The sequence below is a fragment of the Puma concolor genome, chromosome C1 (genome assembly GCF_028749965.1).
Source record: "Puma concolor isolate L17-30 chromosome C1, mPumCon1.1.hap2, whole genome shotgun sequence".
Lineage (NCBI taxonomy): Eukaryota > Metazoa > Chordata > Mammalia > Carnivora > Felidae > Puma > Puma concolor.
Window position 1 is genome coordinate 32,525,969 of NC_141674.1, and position 19,841 is coordinate 32,545,809.

The 19,841-nt window shown below is 56.1% G+C and overlaps 1 protein-coding gene across 4 annotated transcripts in view; it reads right to left on the reverse strand.

Annotated features, from left to right (window-relative positions):
- The window catches only part of HIVEP3 (HIVEP zinc finger 3), a 477,777-nt gene that overhangs the window by 128,775 nt on the left and 329,161 nt on the right, over positions 1-19,841 (reverse strand). The window contains exon 1 of one of the 4 annotated variants that reach the window (XM_086716638.1): positions 1,557-1,971. The exons of the other annotated variants lie outside the window; for them this stretch is intronic. The gene's annotated coding sequence lies outside the window, so the exon portion shown is untranslated. Of the gene's footprint in view, positions 1-1,556; positions 1,972-19,841 lie in introns of those variants that run through there. 4 annotated transcript variants of the gene reach the window in all.

The following is a 19,841-nucleotide window of genomic DNA, read 5'->3' on the forward strand; positions in this document are numbered from 1 at the left end:
AATTTGGCTCCCAAAGTTGATTGCAAATGCAGAATCCCACGCCATCAATGCTGGTAGCCCCAGAAACACTGTTTCCTCCGAGAGCAAGCACGTGTAACTTGAAAAGGGCTGGGGGATCAGCTAGGGAAATGCTTGGCTTGACAACGTTAAACAGGTTCTTTTATTGCAGTACTTCTCAGAACCTTTAATTTGCCAGTGTGGATTGTGATTGGCCAGAAGGGTGACAGAGAGCTTGCAGAATTTGCCAGACGTACTGGATCAGGGAAACCTTTACTCACGGTGCAGCTTTCAGAACTAATATCCCACAGGACACACTTTGGGGAATCTGTTAGCAGACACACAGGGCACTTATTAGTGCCCCCTTTCTTGCAGATGACTGAATAGCAATGGCATTCGATCTCCCTCAATCACAGAGCAGAGCCATGGCAGATACCAGCCCAGAATCATCCAAACCAGGGTAAGTGGCACGTGCACTGGGCTTTCTATTTACCAAACGTTCTCGCTTATATGATCTCAATTCTCCCTGACAACGTTCCTCTGCGGACCCTCATCCCCAGTTTTCAGATGATAAAATGAAGCCTGAAAGAAATTAAAGAATCTTCCCAGAGCCACTAAGTGACGGACTCCTAACTTGACTGGATCAGTTTCCACCGTGTCCTTGATCAAACCGTCAAAGAAAACATTGCATAGTTTATAGATAAGCCATCGCAGCCGCTGCACAGAGCCCCCTGCAAGAAGCGGTGACTGACACCATCTGCACCTGTTCTGCCCACCGCCACCACTCCTGGAACCCTGCATTGGTTGAGGAGAGGGGAGGGTGCTCAGAGAAATGCCCATGGAGTGGCAGCTGCTCTGGAACACCCATGCTGTGAGGCCGGGAGTAGCTCCCTGCCAGGCACCACACCCTCCCGACCATGCCAGGTACAGCACCCCCTAGACTGCACCCCCGGTGCCAGGTGCCATTCTGCAAGGGGGGCGGGAAGAGCCAGAGCTACGTTGTTTAACTCACTCCCAATATACCAGAGGAGCACCAGGCTGGTCGGCGGTGACAGTCTGAAACTGCCACCGCCTCCAGGGGGAAGCGTGGCCAGGGCTGCCAAAGCCCTTCAGCAGTCCCCGCGGGTGTGCTGTGTCCCACCGTGAAAGGCAGCGCCGGGCCTGAGAGGCGTGGCGGGGTGAGGGTCTGCCCGGGGCACAGGGGGCTGCGCATGCCGACGGCGAGCGGGGCTGTGCCAGGCGCGGGTGTGCGAGAGAAGTGTGAACGCGGGAACGCTCGTGTCACCCCAGGGCGGTGACAGAAGTAGCGTCTGGGAAACACAGGCGGAGAGCGCGTGCACCAGGCAACCCCGGGCTACGGAGGAGTCCCAGAGGTCCCGGGAGTTGGCACCGGCGCGCCCCTGCACACGCGCCCGCGCCCAGCCCTCTCCCACCGGCGCGGCGCCCGCCAGTCCGCCCGCTGCCGGCCCCGGCCGGGGCTGCTCGCCCGCTCGGCCGTGCGGGGCCCCGGGGCGGCCAGGCCGCGGCGGGGCGCGGCGCGCGGGGCGCTCGCTGCTTACCTGCCGGCCGGCCGCGGCTCCGCTGCTCCGGGCTGGGCTGCGCCGGGGCTGCGCTGGGCTGCGCTGGGCTGCGCGCCCGGCCTCCGCGCGGCTCGGCAGCGCCCGCTCGCTCGGCTCCGCCCGGCTCGGCTCCGCCCGGCGGTGCCCCGGGCGCTCGCAGGCGGCCCACGCGGCGCGGGGTGGGCGCGGGGCGGGCTGGCGGGCGGGCGCCGGCGGCGGGCGCGGCTCTGGGCCGCCCCGCGGCCGCTTGGAAGCTCCTTATTTGGGCAGTGATGTCAGGGGAAGTCGCAGGGGCCGGACCACCCACTTCTTTCCATTCACTCCCCAGAGTTTCCTGTCGCCCAGCCCGGGAGACCCCGGCGCCCGCCCGGGGCGCCTCTCCGGCCCGCTCGGCCTCGGCGTGTGCCCGGGGCCCCGCGGTCCGCCGCTCTGGGATCCCCACCCCCTCCCCCCCCCCGCGGCCGGGGTCCCGCTGGGCCGGGACGCGGCGGCCCCGCGGCGGCCGCGGAGGGTCTGCGCCTGGGGAATCCCCGGCTCGCGGCGGCCGCGGGAGGGTCTGCGTGGCGGCGGCCTCGGTGACAGGCCGTGTCACTCCGGGCGCCGCCCCTCCCTCCGCGCCCGCCCCGGCTCCCGCGCTGTCATTTCCTCCCGGGCCCTCCGGGGAGGGCAGTCAGGGAAGCCCCGGTCGCCGCCGCCCGGGCCCTGCCGCTTGGCGCCCCGCCTCGGCCGCACCCGGCCGGGCGGGCGTCCATCGGCGTCCCCAAGGTGCGCGCTCCCCTCCTAGCTCCCCCCACCCCCACCCCCGGTGCCAGCCCCGCTCCGGGAAGCCCGCGCCTCCCAAGGCGGGAATACGCCCTACCGAGCACTGGGCGGGGCGGGCCTGGCCAGGGCCTCCCTGGGCTCCGGGCTGGGGTGGGGGTAGGGGGCACCCCGGGGCTTCCCAGTGGCCTGACTTTGCCAGAAACTGCCGGATCCCAGGGCTTGGGACCTGAAGCACACTGGGCCAGGCTTTGGCCAGTCCCCAGCGCACTTGCACGCCCCCACCCCTGCCCCAGGCCCCCACCGGCCTGTTTCCCAAGGGAGCAGAATGGCGAGGGGTTGGGGTACTGGAGACCTAGCCAGGATCTGTATTTGAGCACCCTGAGGCTCAGACAAGTCAGGTGATTTGCTCCCGGTTCAACTCTGCGGAACCAGGGCCGACCCTGGGTTTGGCTGACTCTAGCCTAGCTTCTGCTGGCAGGGAACAGCTTCAGGAGGTTATGGGGACTGGGGGCAAAGTCAGGACTAGAGCCAGGCAACCTCAGTGCCCAGGGTGCCAACTGAGGAAGGCACTCCTCCAGGTCATGAAAGCTTAAGGACCCACAAGGTGACTGACCACTATGCTGACCAGGGAGGGCTTCCAAGAAGGCTTCTTGGAGGCCCCAGGCTTCCTCTGGCTCCAAAGCAACACCCTCAAATTCAAGGCCCTGCCTATCAAAGGGCATGGGTTCTGTCTGATCAGAGGCCACCTGGACCCATAGGACAGAGCTAGTGGCCCTGGGGATTTCTGTGCCTTCTCCATACAACAGCTTCCTGCAGAGGCTCTGCCCTCCCTCCAAAGCCAGGTCAGAGCAAGCAGTCCCCTTCCAGACCACCACTTTAATGGAGGGCACCACACTCCTAGGTGCCGGTGGGGGTGGGTCGGCTGCTGGACACGGGCCGCACACTCACATGCACAGTTGCACACCTGCTGCCAACCGCCAAGCTTCCGCTGTTCTGTTGACCACCACCACCCCAGTGTTCTCCATCTTCCAACAGCTCCCAGGGCCTGATCTCAGCTGTAGTTGGCTCGTCCCCTCTTCCCTGAGCAGGCGTGTAAGGCCCCACTGACCGGCTACATCTCCAGGCCCTCCGTGCCTTTTGCCCAGTGCCCCCTGCTCCCCAACCTGGCACCAGCTTTCACTCCTTGGATCTCTGCACAGACTTCTCTTCTGTCTGAAATGAGGTCTCCAGTCCTCCTGCTGTCCTTCACGCCCTGAATCGAGCCTGCCCTCCGTGATACAGGTCCTTCCCTTGTTTAGGGCAATTGGGTGGGACAGGGTGCCCCCTGGGTCAGGTCCCTGCCCCTCACGCCACTCCTGCCCTGTCCCCACTGCCCTGCTTACCATTTCAGGTGGGAACAGCTCTTGTGGGAGAAAGTGGACATCTTGTCATCATTCATATGCCCCTAGGAGTGACTTTTTGTCATTCGTGCAAAGGCTCAGATGACAGCCTAGCTCCAGCCCCATGATGCCCTCCCCCAGCTTTGAGGAGTGGCTCTGCCCCATGGGAACCTCCTTGTGGATTCAGTCACCTTCCTGTGCTGCCATAGTCAGCCCAATGCTTCCTGCCTCTAGAGATGCAGCTGTATCCCCACACTGCAGTCAGCTGGGAGAGATCTCCCCTCTCTCCAGATTGGGAGCTACAAGGAACTTCCAACTTGGTTCTTCTCTCCTGCCAGGACTGACAAGTTGACAAATGCTTGTTAACTGAATGAATGATCCTGGGGCAAACTGAAAGACAAAAATACAGGGAGGGGCAGAACGATCCAACAGAGAGTTGTGGCTGGGGCTCCAGGGGTCCAGGCTAGGGGCTGGGGTGGAAGGTGGGCTTCCCAGCTAGACTGGATTGGCTGCTTGGGAATCTGGGCCAGGGTTTCACCCCTGGAACGGCTGCCCTGCCGGAGCTCTTTCCTTGAACTGCTTCTTTGTTCCAACTTCCTATAGCTTGGGAATTCATCTTCCCGCTCCAGACTCATCCTGTGCAGCCCCATCGAGGCAGCCTGGGATGTCCTCATCCCAATCCCCAGACACACCGTTCTGAGCTGGCCTTCACAAAGTGGAGGAGAAGGGATGAAGGAAAGTTGTGCCAGATACAGTCACACTGGATTCCCCCGAACCCTCAAAGATCTTGCTCTCTACCCTGCGAGCCACACAGGCCCCATCCATCCGTGGCCAGCCTCCAGGCCAGGAAATGTCAGCCTGGAAGTCTTCACCCAGCTTCTCCCACAATCAGAGCTACCTCTCCCCACCTTGAGACTCAGCTCCCACCCCAATTTTAGTGCCACTTCTCACCAGAGGCCGGAAGGTCTTCAGGACTCTAGCCTCAGGGCTCAGGGCGCCGGATGCTTCAAGGCTAGCAACTGAGCCCAACTCTGCTCCGTGAGCCACCACACTTACTCTGGGGCCCGGGGCACCTGTCCCACCCCGTAGCTGGATGGATCCCAGGTTAGAAGGCAGGTGGTACCAGGTGCCAATTCCTTCCTATCAGCCCATCCCCAGCATATAACTGGGCCAGGTCTTGAGAAATTCCCAGAGCTTGGCCCCGGGGGCCTTCCCACATTCCTTCATTCCTGACAGATGAATCAGGCCCCTTCCCTGTTATGGGAACGTACGACTCACAAACCTGTGTTCTAGGAGCTCCATCCAAGGATGGACACTGGCGGGTAAATAGATCCTCCCCAGGCATCTTGCTAAATGCTACCTTGCTATTTGCCAAGCCTGGGGAGGGGCAGGGGACACACAAGGTGGGAGATGAGATTCATTCTACTACTTCTTGGGCTACAATTCAGGGAGGCTGTGGTCCAGGTGTCCCAGGTTAGATCGCTGACTGCTTGTTTCCATGGAAATGCTACACACACACACACACACACACACACACACACACACACACAGGGCTTGGTTCTGCTGTAAAGCCAACATCACACTGTAAAGACTTCCCAGGCTAAAAGAGATTATAGCAGAGGACCGGGGTGGCATCTGATCTGTCATCTAGGAGGCTGCCTCTCTGTGAAATTTTGTTTTCAGCTCCTAACAACCAAATTACAGATACAGTTTGGGAACACGCTGTCGTTCCTAAGGAGCCGGGGACTGCCACAGTGTTCTTGGGAAAGCTTTCCAGGGAGGGCTGAGCAACCCGCCCTGTAGGCTCTCCAGGTTATTTATGCTTAGGCCTTGGCACTTGATTACTGGCCATCCCCTCTCCACCGCCCGTCCCCTATGGCTATGATTTTCTGGACTCAGATGCTTTGTGTTGTCTTACCACTTGTGCGTGTGCAGTGTTGGTGTGCATTCGTGTGTATATGTGGTGGGTGCTGTCTCGACGGATCAGTGGTACGCATGAAACTTCAGTCCTCACTTCTCCCGGAGACTGCCATCCCTCTTCCGGGACACAGACCTAGGGATTCTCACAGCTTATGAAGGCCACCTCCCGGGGTCCCAGAAGACTCAGCTCCAACCTCTCTCCCCAGCCTGCGGGCTGAGTTTCCAGCTTCCTGACTCAATGGGGCATGTACGTCATCCTTGACCTGATGCTGTGGGTAACAGATGGGCCTCAGAGCTACATAGACCTGGGTTCGGATCGCAGCTCTATGCTTTCTCAGGCATATTACATGGTGTTGCTGATTTTGACTTCTTCATCTCCAAGGGCTTCTGTGAAGCTTTGAAAGATACTGCACTGGAGCCCTTGATAGAGTATCTACTACCTACTAGGTGCTCAAAAAATAATAGCAATGGTTAGTTTGTTCCCACATGGTGACCTAGAATCCTTCTCCCATAGGGTTTGCCTTCATTAATGGGGGCCCCCAGCACCCCACGCCTGAAGCCAGAAGTTTTTCTCCATGCCTACTGCCCAGGCCAAGTCACCACCATCTCCCAGTTACAGCAGGCTGCTCCCTGGCCCCATGCCCACCTTGCCTAACAATCCATTCTCCACACAGGTGGAACTCTCTAGGACAAAGTCAGGTGGGTCCTGCCTGGCTAAACTACCCTGTGTATTAATGCCGTTTATAAGTGCGCCTCAGTTTACCTGTCCAAGCCCCCCTCCCCCTGTACCACCCCTATCTGCCCTTTGTTCCCACCATACAGAATCGCTCATTGTTTCTGAACCTGCCACGTGCATTTTGCACATGCAGTTCCCTGTACTGTTCCCCTCACTCATACCTGCTTGGCCAGCCCCCCTTCAGCTTTCCAGGTCAGCTCAGAGGCCACTTCCCTTATGAAGGCCTCCCTGCTCCCCGCCCCCCCCAGGTGGCATTGGCTGCTTGCTTCTCAGTGAACCTCTAGCACTTGGTACAGACTATCTTGGCACGTGTCCCACTACATGTCGTCATTTTATTTCTCTGTCTGTTTGTGTCTTTAGATTCTGCAGCTCTGTGCACAACCACATCTTACTTAGTGCTAGGAATGTCACAGGTGTTTAGAGCATGCTGAGGACAGACTTCTGCCCCTCTGGCCATCCTATCCAGTAAATGACTATAAGAGGGCAAGCAGCCTCGAGTCCACTGACTAGGTTTCCCCAAATGACAAAAGCATCTTCCTTTCCTACACTTCAGACTGACTCTTTGGCCTTGCCTGAGTCCTGTGTCTGCCTGGTTCTGGCTCTTCACCAGCATTTCAGGGGACTCCCGTGGGGTGGGGAGGGTGGGGCCTCTGGTTCCAGGAAATCAGAAGATTAGTCAAGCCACACGCTCCCCTGACAGCTAGAGAACAGGTTTTCCGCAGGCCCAGGGACTGACTTGCAAGATCGTCAATAACAATAAATATTTACTCTGCACATGGCTTTGCACTTGCCAATGGGAGGAACAGCAAGTAGCACACCAACTTCTAAGGTTTGGATTAAGACAGTCTGGGTGCAGGTCCTGACTCTGACACTTAGTAGCCACTTAACTCCACTGAGCCTCAGTTTTCACAGCTATACGATGGGAGGATGACACATCTCGGGAAAGGATTGCAGAGATTAAATGAGAGCTGATGAAATTATAGGAGAAAACGCATTTTCGGTATCAAGAGCAGAAGCTGGCATGTAGTAGGTGCTCAGTAAAGGGGGCCCCACGACCTCCACTCAGGCTCTTTGGGGGAGACTCTGATGCATAAGACTCAATCTTTGACAATAGCTCATAAAGGGAGGGGAGAGAATTTAATCATAACCCATAAACACAAAGACAAGGCAAATAGTAACAGGTAAGACAAGAGAAAGAGTTTCAGGAGCAGCGAGAGGGGAGAGGGAAATTCTGGGATGGCCTGAAAGCCTTCTCCCCTTGTGTGACTTTTATCCTATAGTGATTGCTACTGCCCGTGTGGCCGGCCCAGGGCAAGGGGGGGGGGGGGGGGGGCGGGTGGGCAGTGGGTGGTCGGGAAGAGGTCCCAAAGCAAGATCAGTGAGGTATGTTGGAGCCTGTGCATCGGACAGTCTGGTTCTAGAGAGGGCTTGCACACGTGGAAAGTAACTGTGACAGTGAATAGCACAACAAGTGAGGCAGACCATACCAGAAAGAGACATGGATGTGGGAAGGAGGGAGACCTCTTAGAGCCTCCACCTAACAACAGTAAAGAAATCTGGAAATGGGCTTGCTCCAGCCCTGTTCAGGCTCACTCCCCCTGCAGCCTTTCGGAACCCCTCCAGGCAGGAGGCGAGACTCCAACCTCCATCCTGCAGCCTTTAAGTCCTCCTGCAAGGTGGGCCTGGCCTGAGCAGGATCAGTCCCAAGTTCCCCAAACACAAGATAAACTCTCATGTTCCACACCTTTGCTCATGCTGTTCCTTCTACCTGGAATGCCCTTCCTTCCCCCCTCCCCCCCCCCCGCCCCACTCATCCCTTCAGCTCCCCTATTAACTTTCCTTAAACTCATCCTATAGGGTCTCCTTCAAGTAGGCTGTTTTTCTTATTTTTCCCCAAGCAACCCACCCCCTCAGTAGAATTAAAAGCCTCCTTCTCGGTGTTCCTATAACTTGCCTTGCGTGCATCAGCAGAGCATTTGGCATATTATAATATGTATTATTTGTGTCTGGCGAACAAATAATAAAGCATTTGTGTCTGATGCCTCCCTACGTTAGGAGAGCTGAGGGTCTGCACCTAGCACCTACCAGTTGCTCAACATACAGAGCACCTGGAGGGCCTTCTCTCATACTTCCCATAGCTGGGGGGTCCCCACTGCTCCCCTAGGAACTCCAGACACTTAACACAGCCACGCTCCCTCCATCCTGGAAACCAGCCCCCTGAGGCCTGTCTCCCGAAGGCCTTCCCGCCGATTTCCCGCAGCCTGCCCCTCAACCCCACCTTCAATCTGACTGGATGAGAATCCCAGCAAGTGTCCTGGGGCACCCGGTGGGGTGCCAGTTAGAAAGGGTTGGGTCAGGGGAGCTTGGGAGATGACGCAGTGTCCCCAAGGGTGGCAGGCTGAGCGAGCCAGGGACCTGGGGAGGGAGAGGTGGGCGCGTGGATTTGGCAGCTGGGTCTGAGCTTGGAGACGAAGGACCAACAGCAGGTGAAGGGGGTGGGGAGGAGGGTGTGACGGTTAGTGGTACTTACCACAAGGTATGTACCAGAGTATACGTATGTGTGTATGTGTCAGAGTGACTGGGGCACAGGATGCTCAGATATTTTGCCAAACCCTTTTCTGGGTGTGTCTATGAGGGTATTTCTGGATGAGATTAATTCAGATCTGTAGACTGAGCCAAGCACATTGCCCTCCCCCATGTGGGTGGGCCTCATCCAATCCACTGAAGAGCCGAATACAAAAAAAAGGCGAAGTAAGGGGGAGCCCTTCAGTCTGACTTACCAAGCTGGGACATTGGGTTGTTTTTCCAGCCTTTGGTCTCCGACTGAAACGCCAGCTGTTTTTGAGTTTCGAGCCTGATGGCTTCCAGCCTGGGACTCGTACCATTGGCTTCACTGGTTCTCAGCCCTTCTTCCTGGTGGTTCTGTTTCAGTAGAGAACCGTGCCTCACACAGAGGGCTAACATCCGAATTGCCTGGACCTCGGGAGGGGCCCACATTCCTTAACCAGAGTCCCATTTGTGCCACAACTCTCCAGACTGAATTTCCCATCTGCTGCCTTCTAGATTTGGCCGCACTCGCCTGAAGATGGACACTAGCTGTCACCCCTCCGTGGGCCCCTAGCACCCAACAGGGGCTCAATAATGCCGACTGAACAAATAAATACTTAACACTTATCTGGGTAGCCCTACATAGTACGGGGCATAATCACACCCTTACCCTGTCATCCCCAAGGCAGCCCCAGTCCTGACAGCGGGGACTCTCCTCTGGAAGGCCTGAGGAAGGATGTTGCCCTGGGCCCAGCTGTCTCTACCTGGCCCCAATACGCGCATTCTGTAACAGACGTTCAGCGAGTATGTGCTATAGGTCAGGTCCTGTCCTGGAGTCCTAGAGTAGCAGTATGTTAGTGAACAAAATGGACAAAAGCCCCACAGACCTTACAATGTAGAGGGAAGAGACACACAAGAGACAAGAAACAGAATAAATAAGTGAATAGCTAGGTGAATAAATAAGCCGGAAGTATGTGCTGCCGAAAACACGGGAAGAACGGAGTGAGGGGCTCGGGAACACAGGGGTGGGAGGCGGGGCACAGACTTAAATAGGGTGGCTAGCGAGAGCTTGGCCTAGGAGGTGGCATGTGAGCAAGGGCCAGAAGCAGGTGAAGGATGGAGTCGTGCAGATATTGGGGGAGGACCCTTACGGGCAAAGAGAAGAGCCAGAGCAAAGGCCCTGAGGTGAGAACATGTCTTGTGTTACTCGGAGGCCTTGGGGGGCCACCGTGAGAACTGTAGCTTAGGAGAAAGGAACGAAGGTGGTGGCTGTGGGCTTGGCCCCTGAGGCAGGCCTCCAGGATACACAGCTTTCTCGGGGAGCAGGGCCTAGTTTGGGCAGGCAATGAAAGAGTCCAAGGACACCTGAGTGCAGGAGGGAACGGTAGACGGAGAAAAGGCAGGAAGAGATCTTCCTTGATTTCCACCCTCCTCGGCTTCCCCCAGGTGCCCACTAACTTCTCTCGGTCTCATTCCTGGGGGCCTTCTTGCTTCCTGAATTTGGAGTTGGGCTCTAGACCTGCTTGGACCCTCACTGGTGGGGATGCTACTGGACAGGTTATTTAACCTTCTAGGGAAAGCCTTCAGTGCCAAAGTCAGAAAGACCCAGCTCTTGAGGCCTGGGTGGGGTGGGGCTCTCAGGGGTTTTGTAGGAGTGAACTGGAGAAAGAGCAGGAAAGCACTACAGGTAGACTGTAGAGTGCTGGACCCCCGGCTGGCTGTCACATCACAGCACAGCCCCTGCAGGGAGGCAGGGGCCCCACTCTGCCACTGCTACACGACGGCAGGTGTAAGAAGCAGATCAGTTCCCACAGGCTAGATGAAGTTGCATTCAGCAGCCTAATTTTAGACTGGGCATCTGCTCTCCCGTCCCAGAGACTCGGCTCTGTCTGGGATTCACTCCGTCTGCAATTGCCAGAGAAACAAATCCTGTTCTGTGGGTACAGACACTGGTGGTGTCCAGAACAGAGCTGGCCCGTGGGCCCCTGCCACGGGGACGGACCTCGGAGCTGTGCTGCACCAGGAGGACATCCGCATCCCCCTTGCTGGCCTCCCGTCTCACATCCAACAGCCATGGGTTCCTGCGGCTGCCATCTTTGTTTTCACCCTGCCTTCCCACAAAGCTGCTGGATCCAATGTGGGTCGGCCTGGCCTCAACCGGCACGGGAGGGCCTCTTGGATTAGGAATGCCCCTCAGCCAGCCCCACGTGCCCAGCCCTCAGCACAGGTCCTGAAGATTCATCCCAGATAAGTAGAGCCCAGGAAGACCAAGCCTAAGAAAGCACACAGGAGGGCCTGCTGTTTACAAGTCTTCCCAGAAAGGCTACTCAGAGCAGGTGCCTTTTGAGTTGGACGTTGAAGCCTGGGTAGGTGTTCTTATCTGTGGAAAAGGCCAGGTCTGGGAGGGCCACCTTCCTTGTCCCCTCCCTCCATGGCCTGCCTGGTCCTGCAGGGTCCTCTTTCGCTTCCCTGGCACACACAGGGCAGGTACCGAACACGGGACGCGCTGGGGAGCCACCCCCTCCAGACTCCCACCCGAGCCCTGGGCCCCGCACCCCCTGACATCAGCCATTCACGCCCTCCTGGCCACTATGGTCACGGTTCCATTCTTGCCTCGGTCACCGGTCCCACAGGCAGGATTCCTTTTCACTTCTCTGACTCAACTTCTCCACCTGGTGATGCCCTCTTAAGATTCCTCGAGAATGACCCTACAGTCCACCACAGCCTCTTCCTGCCTTGTCACTGCCCTGTGGTGCACAGGAAGTTTCCCTTTGTGGAAGACGAGTCCTCTGGGCTATGGGCTTTCTACATCTCCTTGCTTAATTCCTCTAACACCCCGCTAAGATGTTTATCCCTTGTCCCTTTCTACAGGTGAGAAATCAAGAGTTTGATCACACAGCCCGGGATGGGGTGGAGCTGGGGGATGGACCCCAGCCTGTCTTTCTTCCTCTCTCTCCAGGCTCCTCCCAGCCCCGAACAGCTGGTGTCCAGAGCAGGGGTGGTCAAGGCCTCTGGACAGTTTTGGTGGGTAGGGGAAACCTGGAGGGGGAGAGAGCCCTCGCTCAATACCTTGACGCCCTAGAGAAAGAAGGAGTTAAAAGCTTATGTAAAGAGATTTGCAAATAGATCCCACAAAACAACATTTGGATGATTTAAGTGTTAAGGAATCAGAACCATATGGATTAAATGTCCCTGACGTTACGTATGGTTTTAAAAATTAGAAGGAAATGTACTGGGAACACATACACATATAAAATATGTAAGGCTAGACCGCGTTTCTCGCTTTGCGGACACGGAGATATCTGAAAAACACGACACAGTATTCACCCGACTTCCCCCCGGCTGGCCCTCCTCCGCCCTCTCCTCCCCAGCCCGTCTTCTCCCCACACCAAACAGGGCTCAGCACCCTCCCTAGGGACGCAGCCTGAGACACAGACTTCCCAGAACAGCAGGCCTGGTGCTCTAACCACAGGGCAACTGGAACCAAACAGCTGGGTCAGGAATGGCTGGGGTCTCCCAGAAGCCAGAGGGGTGGTCGCAGGTGGAAGGAGACAGGGGGAAGTGCTGAGAGGCTTCGGGGAGACAGGCATTTCAGGCACAGTGCTTTCTGTTCCTAATGGCTTCTGTCTCTCCCTCAGTTCTTCCGGCAACCTTGGGAGGGAAAGGTTGTCACCCCCACTTCACAGGTGGGGAAACTGAGGCTCGGAAGGGCAGGGTGCTCTGGGTGGCTAGCAGGCAAGGAACCAGACCACAGCCTGGATTTCCTTGTCACTCACTCACCCAGGGCTGTTCTCACTATACTTCACTGCTTGAAGCAAACCTAAAATACGAGCCCGTATCCAGTTTAACTGAGCATAAAAAAAAAAACAAAAAACAAAACAAAACCAAAAAAACCCCATAAAATAAAAAAATAAAAAGGCTCCGTTAGCTCCTCAAAGTTGAAGGTTTATCTGGCAGGGTGTTTCTGAGGACTCCCTACATACAAATAAATCAGGTTTGATTGTGACTCTAAATTGCATGTGGCACTGCGTTGGGGGAGGGGGTATATAAATGTTTAGTTTGGGAAAAGTTAAACTATCAGAAGTTGCCTGGTCCAATCCTAGTAGGGAAGACAGAAGGTGAGAACGTGCTGGGTTCCAGGGACGTGGGACCTCCCTGACCCCTCACCTAGCCTTGCAGAAGGTAGTGTCACTTGTCGTATGCAGAGAAGGAAATCCACATGCACACAGCGCATGGCACATTCCCGGGAGCACACAGCTGCATTTGGAACCAGGCCCCTCTGACACCAGCCGCCCCACCCCCCCTACCTCCCCAAAGGTGGCCCTGGCATAACCAGAAGCAGGCTTGTCAGCAGAATTAAATGCCACCCAGATATAAGCTCAGCCCAATGTCAGGAGGACTGGCACCGAGTCTGTCCCCTGCGTCCAGGCCAGGGCCTGACGTTTGTTAAATGATCATTAAACAAATCAATGGGTGGAGGAAGGAGGCGTACCTATTGCTTACGCGTGCCATTGTTTCCCGGACACGAGCAAAGGCCTTCACACTGTTATTTATCCTGGTGACATTATCCTGTCCAATGGGACGCATGCTTACAGCCTCTCTAGGACTCTCGGGACGCTGATTTTGAGGCTGGGATATTCTGAGGACATAGAATTCTCAGGGCAGGAACCAGAGAGGAAAGGAGAAGAAGGCATCGGAATGGGGACAGAGAAGGTGGGAGCTTTCTCCCTGTCCTGTACCCAGGACCTCTCCAAAAAGTCTGCGGTGGATCTGATCATCGACGGGTTTCTTATAACGGCCTATTAACTTGTGTGTAGTCTCATCCCGGGCCGGCCTGGCCACAGGCATCAGGATAGAGGCTTTATATTGGGATCAGATCCAGTCCCTTCTCAAGCACCTCTGAGGAGTGCCCTTCCCCACAGCCTTTCTCATGGTCAAATATGTTGGGAAAACACTGATAATTACACAGACCTCTAAGAGATTCCCAGTGGGCGCCCACCGATGAAGAGCCCTGAGGGGCTGGTAAATAAAACAGCTCATCTTTAACCCACATGATTGGAACAAAGACACCCTCCCCACCTTCCATGGGTCCCAGCCTCTGTACCCAATTTTGAAGCACACAGAATTCTTGCAGTTCTGGGCATGAGTAGCCTAGGAGACCCTGTGAGACTTCTGTTGGCTTCTCATTTACAGACCCCACCCTCCCATGGGCACCCCAAACAATCTCTACTCTAGCCTTTAATCCAGCTACCCACGGGCTCCAGGCTTTCCCGCTTAAATCTTCTCAATGACTTTCTTCTGCTCTTGAGACAAAGACCAAATTTCTTTTAGTGGTCTCCATGGCCTCTTTCATTGGCCCCACCTGCCTCATCTTCCCATCAGTCTATCTGAGGCACAGGGGTATTCTTCCAGCCTCCTTTGCCTCAGGACCTTTGCACATGCCACGTCCCTTGCTGGGACTGCTTTTCCTGTACGCCCCCTCCTTACCTAGTCAATTCCTCTCCAAACTTTCTATTTCACTTTGCACATCACCTCCCCAAGAAAGCTCTCCCTGGCCCCTGATTAAATCTGTATACACACTGTCCCACATTCCCCTGCCACAGTCGCTTCTGGCCTGCAGGTTTTTCCCAGCGCCCCCTGAGAAGCCTGGAGTGAGGCAGAAGATGGCTGGGAGGATCACTGTGACCCCAATATCGTCCCCGAGCAGGGTGAGGGGGAAAACGGGACAGACTCCAGCTGCGGGCGTCTCAGGAATTCACTAGAAGAGCATGGCAAGGTCATGCAATGCCTCTGAGCCTCAGTTTCTGAATCCGTAAGGTTGAAAGGATGCGCCAATATAGGATGACTCACATTTCGATTTCGCTTCGTTTTGGCCAAACACAACAGTCTACTGGGCCAGGAGTTGTTACGTGGCCTATGTTGGGTCCACCAGAGCAGAGCCCTTCCTTGGGATTCCTCTCTCTCTAGCGGCTAGGAGGAAAGGCTGCTTTTCTCTCGGAGGTTACTAGCTGGGATGGGGAAGGCTGGGAGCCACTGCGGGGGCTGGTGGTCCTGATCCACACCCTATAGCTACTGTGTCATGTTGTGCGACAGAAGCCCACAGGAAGCAGGTGAGACCAAGGTCGACACAAAATAGTGTAAAACGAAACACGTGGGAAAACTAAGAGTCTGATGACCTGATGACATTGTATCACTTCCTGTAACTAGCCATGCCTCAAGTCTACCCATTCCTCCAACCCAGGGAAATGAGACCATAAGACAAAACTCAGCCTCTCTTCTCCCCTCCCCCACTCTCTCTTTTTTTAAAACAGGAAGAATTCGGTTTCTGTCCCTTGCATTTCAAAAAATGTTGTCTGCTACATCCAGGTCCAAAGTCATCCCATAGCACTAAATAAACAATCTCTCGGAAGGACAGTCGTAACGAAAATAAGCATGCATGGGGAGCCCTGCGTTTACTCTAACATGCCTCGTGGTGCCCTCCTATCCAATCCGTGACAAGCCAATGATAGAGTAGTGCAATAGAGCCATGGAAGATAAGGAACACTAGAATAGGGTGTTAAAGACCCAAGCTCTAATCTAGGCTCTGCCACACACACACTAGCTGTGTGACGTTGAGCTGCTTTCTTAACTTCTCTGGGCTTACCTTTCCTCCTGTGTAAAATGTCTACCTCAAAGGCCGCCATGAGGAATCGCAAGACAAAATAAACAAAAGAGACTTGCAGTGTTCCCAGCTAGGAAAGCCTTAATAACCATCAGCTAAGCCTGTCCAGTCTAGAAGTCCTTTCTGGAAAGACAGTCTATGGGTCTTATTTGAAAGGATTCATGTTGGCCACGGGCACAAGAGGAGAGAACTGTGTGAGATCTTCCAGCTAGGGTTCAGTATCTGGTTAATACGTGACATTGGCCGTTGTCTGTCAATTCAGCAATGACAAGAGGTTGGCTGATGGGTTTGCTCCCCCACATGCTGGGCAGTCAGGCGTGTCCACAGGGATGGCAGCTCCAGCTGAGCGGTGACAGGTCGCTGAGGCAAGGAGCCAGCTTATGGTTTCCAGATGGGCCTAAGATGCTTCTAGTCTCCCCTGGATCGTGTTGAAAGGATAGGCCGGGACTCCGCAAAGGCTGAACTTGACCTGAGTCTCCATCTAATGGGCTCTGGCTTTCTCGGGGTGAGGGCGGGGCGTGCCCCTCTGTGCCGGACTGCCCGGGAAGTTGGACAGTCTGCGTTGCCTTCCAGAGAGCAATTCTGAAAACTGCTACTCAGAATAAATATTTTGGTTGCGTTCGGCGATGTGGCTGTGGGGGAGATTTCCATTGAGTGTGGTTTGCAAGGCGATTCTCCTCTGTTGTTTACTCGCTGCGATCCCCACAGCCTGTTCCTGGCAGGCATCTATGTCTGCTACACTCCTGGGCCACTGGGATCTGGATGCTATGCTCCAGGGAGGCTGAGCTGGCGGCCCTTCATGGGGGCCTGACTGTGACGACGCATTGGGCAGCCGGCCACCAGAGCCCCCCGTTCCCCAGCTCCACCCTGCCCTCCTTAGCCAGTCCCAGCCAAGGCTGGCACTCTCTTAGGAACCTCATTCCCACCAACTAGGGGAAACTGTAATTAGCTGAGCTGCTCTAGGCCAGGGGCTTGGAATTCCTGTGGCCCTAGAGATGTGGCCTTGTCCATTTCCTCTTCCCAGGGTGGCCCCCTGCTCCTGCTCCTCTCCACCCACTCACCTCTTCCCTGGAGCCACAACCACACAGCAGGCACTGTGCAGTCTGAGCGAGACCACTGTCTCCCACCCATCCCCCAGCCATCTGAGCCTCCTGTGGAGAGAAACGCCAGCCCCAGGGGCCTGAGCTTACCATGTCTCTCAGTGACAGTGGCTGGGACTACTGCCCCACCCCCTCAAGGCCCTGGATGCCCAGGCTTAGAGCTTGCCCACACTCTGTCAGCCCTCCAGCCAAGAGCCCACCCCCAATCTCAAAGACGAGGTAGGGAGAGGTGGGGGCCTCAGGCTTCCGAGCCAGTTCATCCTAGAGTCTCCCCGCTCCCCACTGCCACGGCCAGATTTCCAGGGGGAGACGGATTCATGGGCTCAGGGTCTGTCAATCAAGATGGAGACTTCACAACAACCGGGGGTGGGGGGTGTTTCCGGGCACGGGGTGAGGTGCTTGCAGTGTGGCCCAGGGAGAAGATGCTCCACCAGGGACTGGCCACAAGGATCCGGGTTAGGGGAGCTCACGCTGGGACTGGGCATTTGGAATGTTAAGGACCCTTGTCATGGAGGCAGCCTTGAGGCTGCATGAATCTTGTTCTTTTTTCCATATTTTTTCGCCTCCCCAAAGCCACTCCCCCTCCTCCTCTGACCTGCATCCCATTCTGGTAGATTCTAGAGTTACCGCGACGAGGGCCTTCTGGAACCCCACCTCACTGAGTGGATGAGGGAGCAGAAGCTTTCCCGTGTCCAGGGTCACAGAGCAGGGCGAGGCAGAGCCTGATTTGGACTCATTTGTCAGAACCTAAGTCCCATGCTCATTCCACAGCACCGTGGCTGCTGGTGAACACAGAAAGATCGGAGCCTGTCTCCCCAGCTGGGTGCCCAGGGGCTCTTCTGCCCGTACCTGCAGTGGAAACAGCTGGTCTCTCCCCACCCTGGTGGCCCAGAGACCAGCTGCGTGCATTTGGGAAGAGGCTGGGAGGACGGTGTGCACCCCCGGCATGGAGGGGGGCCGGCCAGCCCACGGGCAGTGATGTGCAGCTGGGGCTCCACTGGCATTGGGCAGATGTGATGAGCCACTCCTTTACCCCAGCCCCACTCAACTCCAGGCTCTGGGCTCCGTGCCTGAAGGTTCAGCCCTGCTTCTCACTGAGCTCATCCTACCCCGGCCTGGGAGGATGTGGGAAACCCAGTTCCATCTGGGGCTAGAATCAATTTTCTCACTATAAATCACATGCCCCAGGGGAGCCTGGGCTTTGCCCGTGCTCACCTGCCATGGTCTCATCGTAGCGCCCTTGGGGGCTGGGGCATCTCTCCACTGTCACTCATTGGAACTTCAGGACCAGCTCACTTCACTGAGAGTCTGGCCCCTGCATGAGTTCATGGCCACTCTGTCTGTGGGCTGGGCCCTGTGCCTCATACCCACGGCAACCACGTCTGGATCCTGCCGTGAAGGAAGATGGGCCAGGGCCACTGAGGCCCCTCCTGAGAGATCCTGGCTGTCACATGCAAAACACACACACAGAAGTCAGGACGGCCACAGCTATGACACCGTCATCTCTCTGTGGGTCAGCTTGGATGGGGGGGGGGGCAGGCCTGAGGCCGGGAGTCACCTCTCAGCCCAAGCTGCTGAGACCCCCCGGGTCCCCTCAGTGTTGAACATGTCCACAGTGACAGACGGGTTAATCTGGCCTTCGCCTCATACTCAAATTCCCTTCCACCGAACTCCAACCCCAGGAGGGTGTCACTCAGAGGGCCAAACAGTGGGACGGACCGGAGGCACAGAGCCCAGCTTGGCCTGGCTGCACCTACAGACCCGAGGCCATATTCTACCTGCTTCTCCTTGAGATCACTGCCCCGCCGTCTCTGTCCCAGCCTGGGAAAAGGGGGGTCTTGTCTGCTGGTGCTGAAGTTACAACTCGCCTTTTGCCCAGAAATGGCTTTGTGCCACCCTGTTCTCATGCTGGCTACCTACCCCCTGTCGGGCACCCTAAGCCTTTTAAAACAGCGTATGGAATCTAAGCCAAAATTGACAAACTCCTCATGGGAGTCTGCCTTTTACGGATATAATCATAGCTACCAATCATTAAGCACTTGCTATGTGCCAAGCTCCAGGCTATACATTTCACGTGTATTTAATCCTCACAATAAAATCCTAGGAGTGGTACCTGTATTATCCCCATTTTACAGATGAGGAAAACGATGCTTAATGTCTGTCTTTCTCAAAAGCCCTTCTCATCCCCCAGAAGCTGAGAGTTGATATGTGTTTCATCAATAGGCTCCAAGGGCTGTTTCTTGGGAGTGCGGGGGGCAACTCACAGTTGAACTCAGATGGGCTGTGCTCTCTCCCCAGCAAGCGATGCAGAAGTGTTCAGCCGGTTCTCACACAGCTTCAGGCCTCCTGCCCATCTGGCCCTGGGGGTGATTTAGGGGCCATGGGACACAAGGATACAGCTCACCCAGCACGTGTTCTCCATGCCAGCACAGTGCTGAGCTGGCTCGTCCCCATCCACCCATCTCCAGAATCCACCATAACGGATGGGCAGGTGCTCCAGCTGGCTGGTGGGACCTGAGGGAGGGAGGAGCCAGGAGAGAGACCTTGGGTCCGGCTGCACATGGGTCCCATTGCCACAGCTTTGCAACTGCCTTACTGGCTCCTCCTAGCTCCTCCTAGAACGGACTGGCCGCTCCGTCTTGGATGCTCTTTCTGACTATCTGCAAATTGGTTCATTTACAAATCTGCTCCCAGCTCACCTCTGGGAATGGAGCATGGCTCAGACACATCTGTCCTCCCTCTCAGGCTTGCCCAGATGACATTTCCTGGCTATTACATAATCAAGGAAGCCCAGCCCCCACCAGCCAGGACTTTAATTAGAAAGCTCTTTCCCAAGGGCCTTGGGGATATAATATGTCAGCCGGGGCCCTCTTATCTCACAGCCCCTGTATATACTGTCTCTCTCCCTGTCATATACAGACACACCTAGGCACACGTAGTTACATACCCCAGCACAGTGGAACAGCTGAGGCCACAACTTCTGTTCGTGCCATCGGCTGCGTCCAATGGCTTATACACTTTGTGTTCACTGTGAATTATGCTGCCCTGGGTCCCTCAGGCCCACCCCCAATAGGCTGTCCCCTCTGACCACCACCACGGCCCGCTGAGGGCTGCCTCCTCTTGGCTGCCATAGCACTCTGTGCTCAGCAGGGTACTGTGGATGTGTATATCTTCCCAACT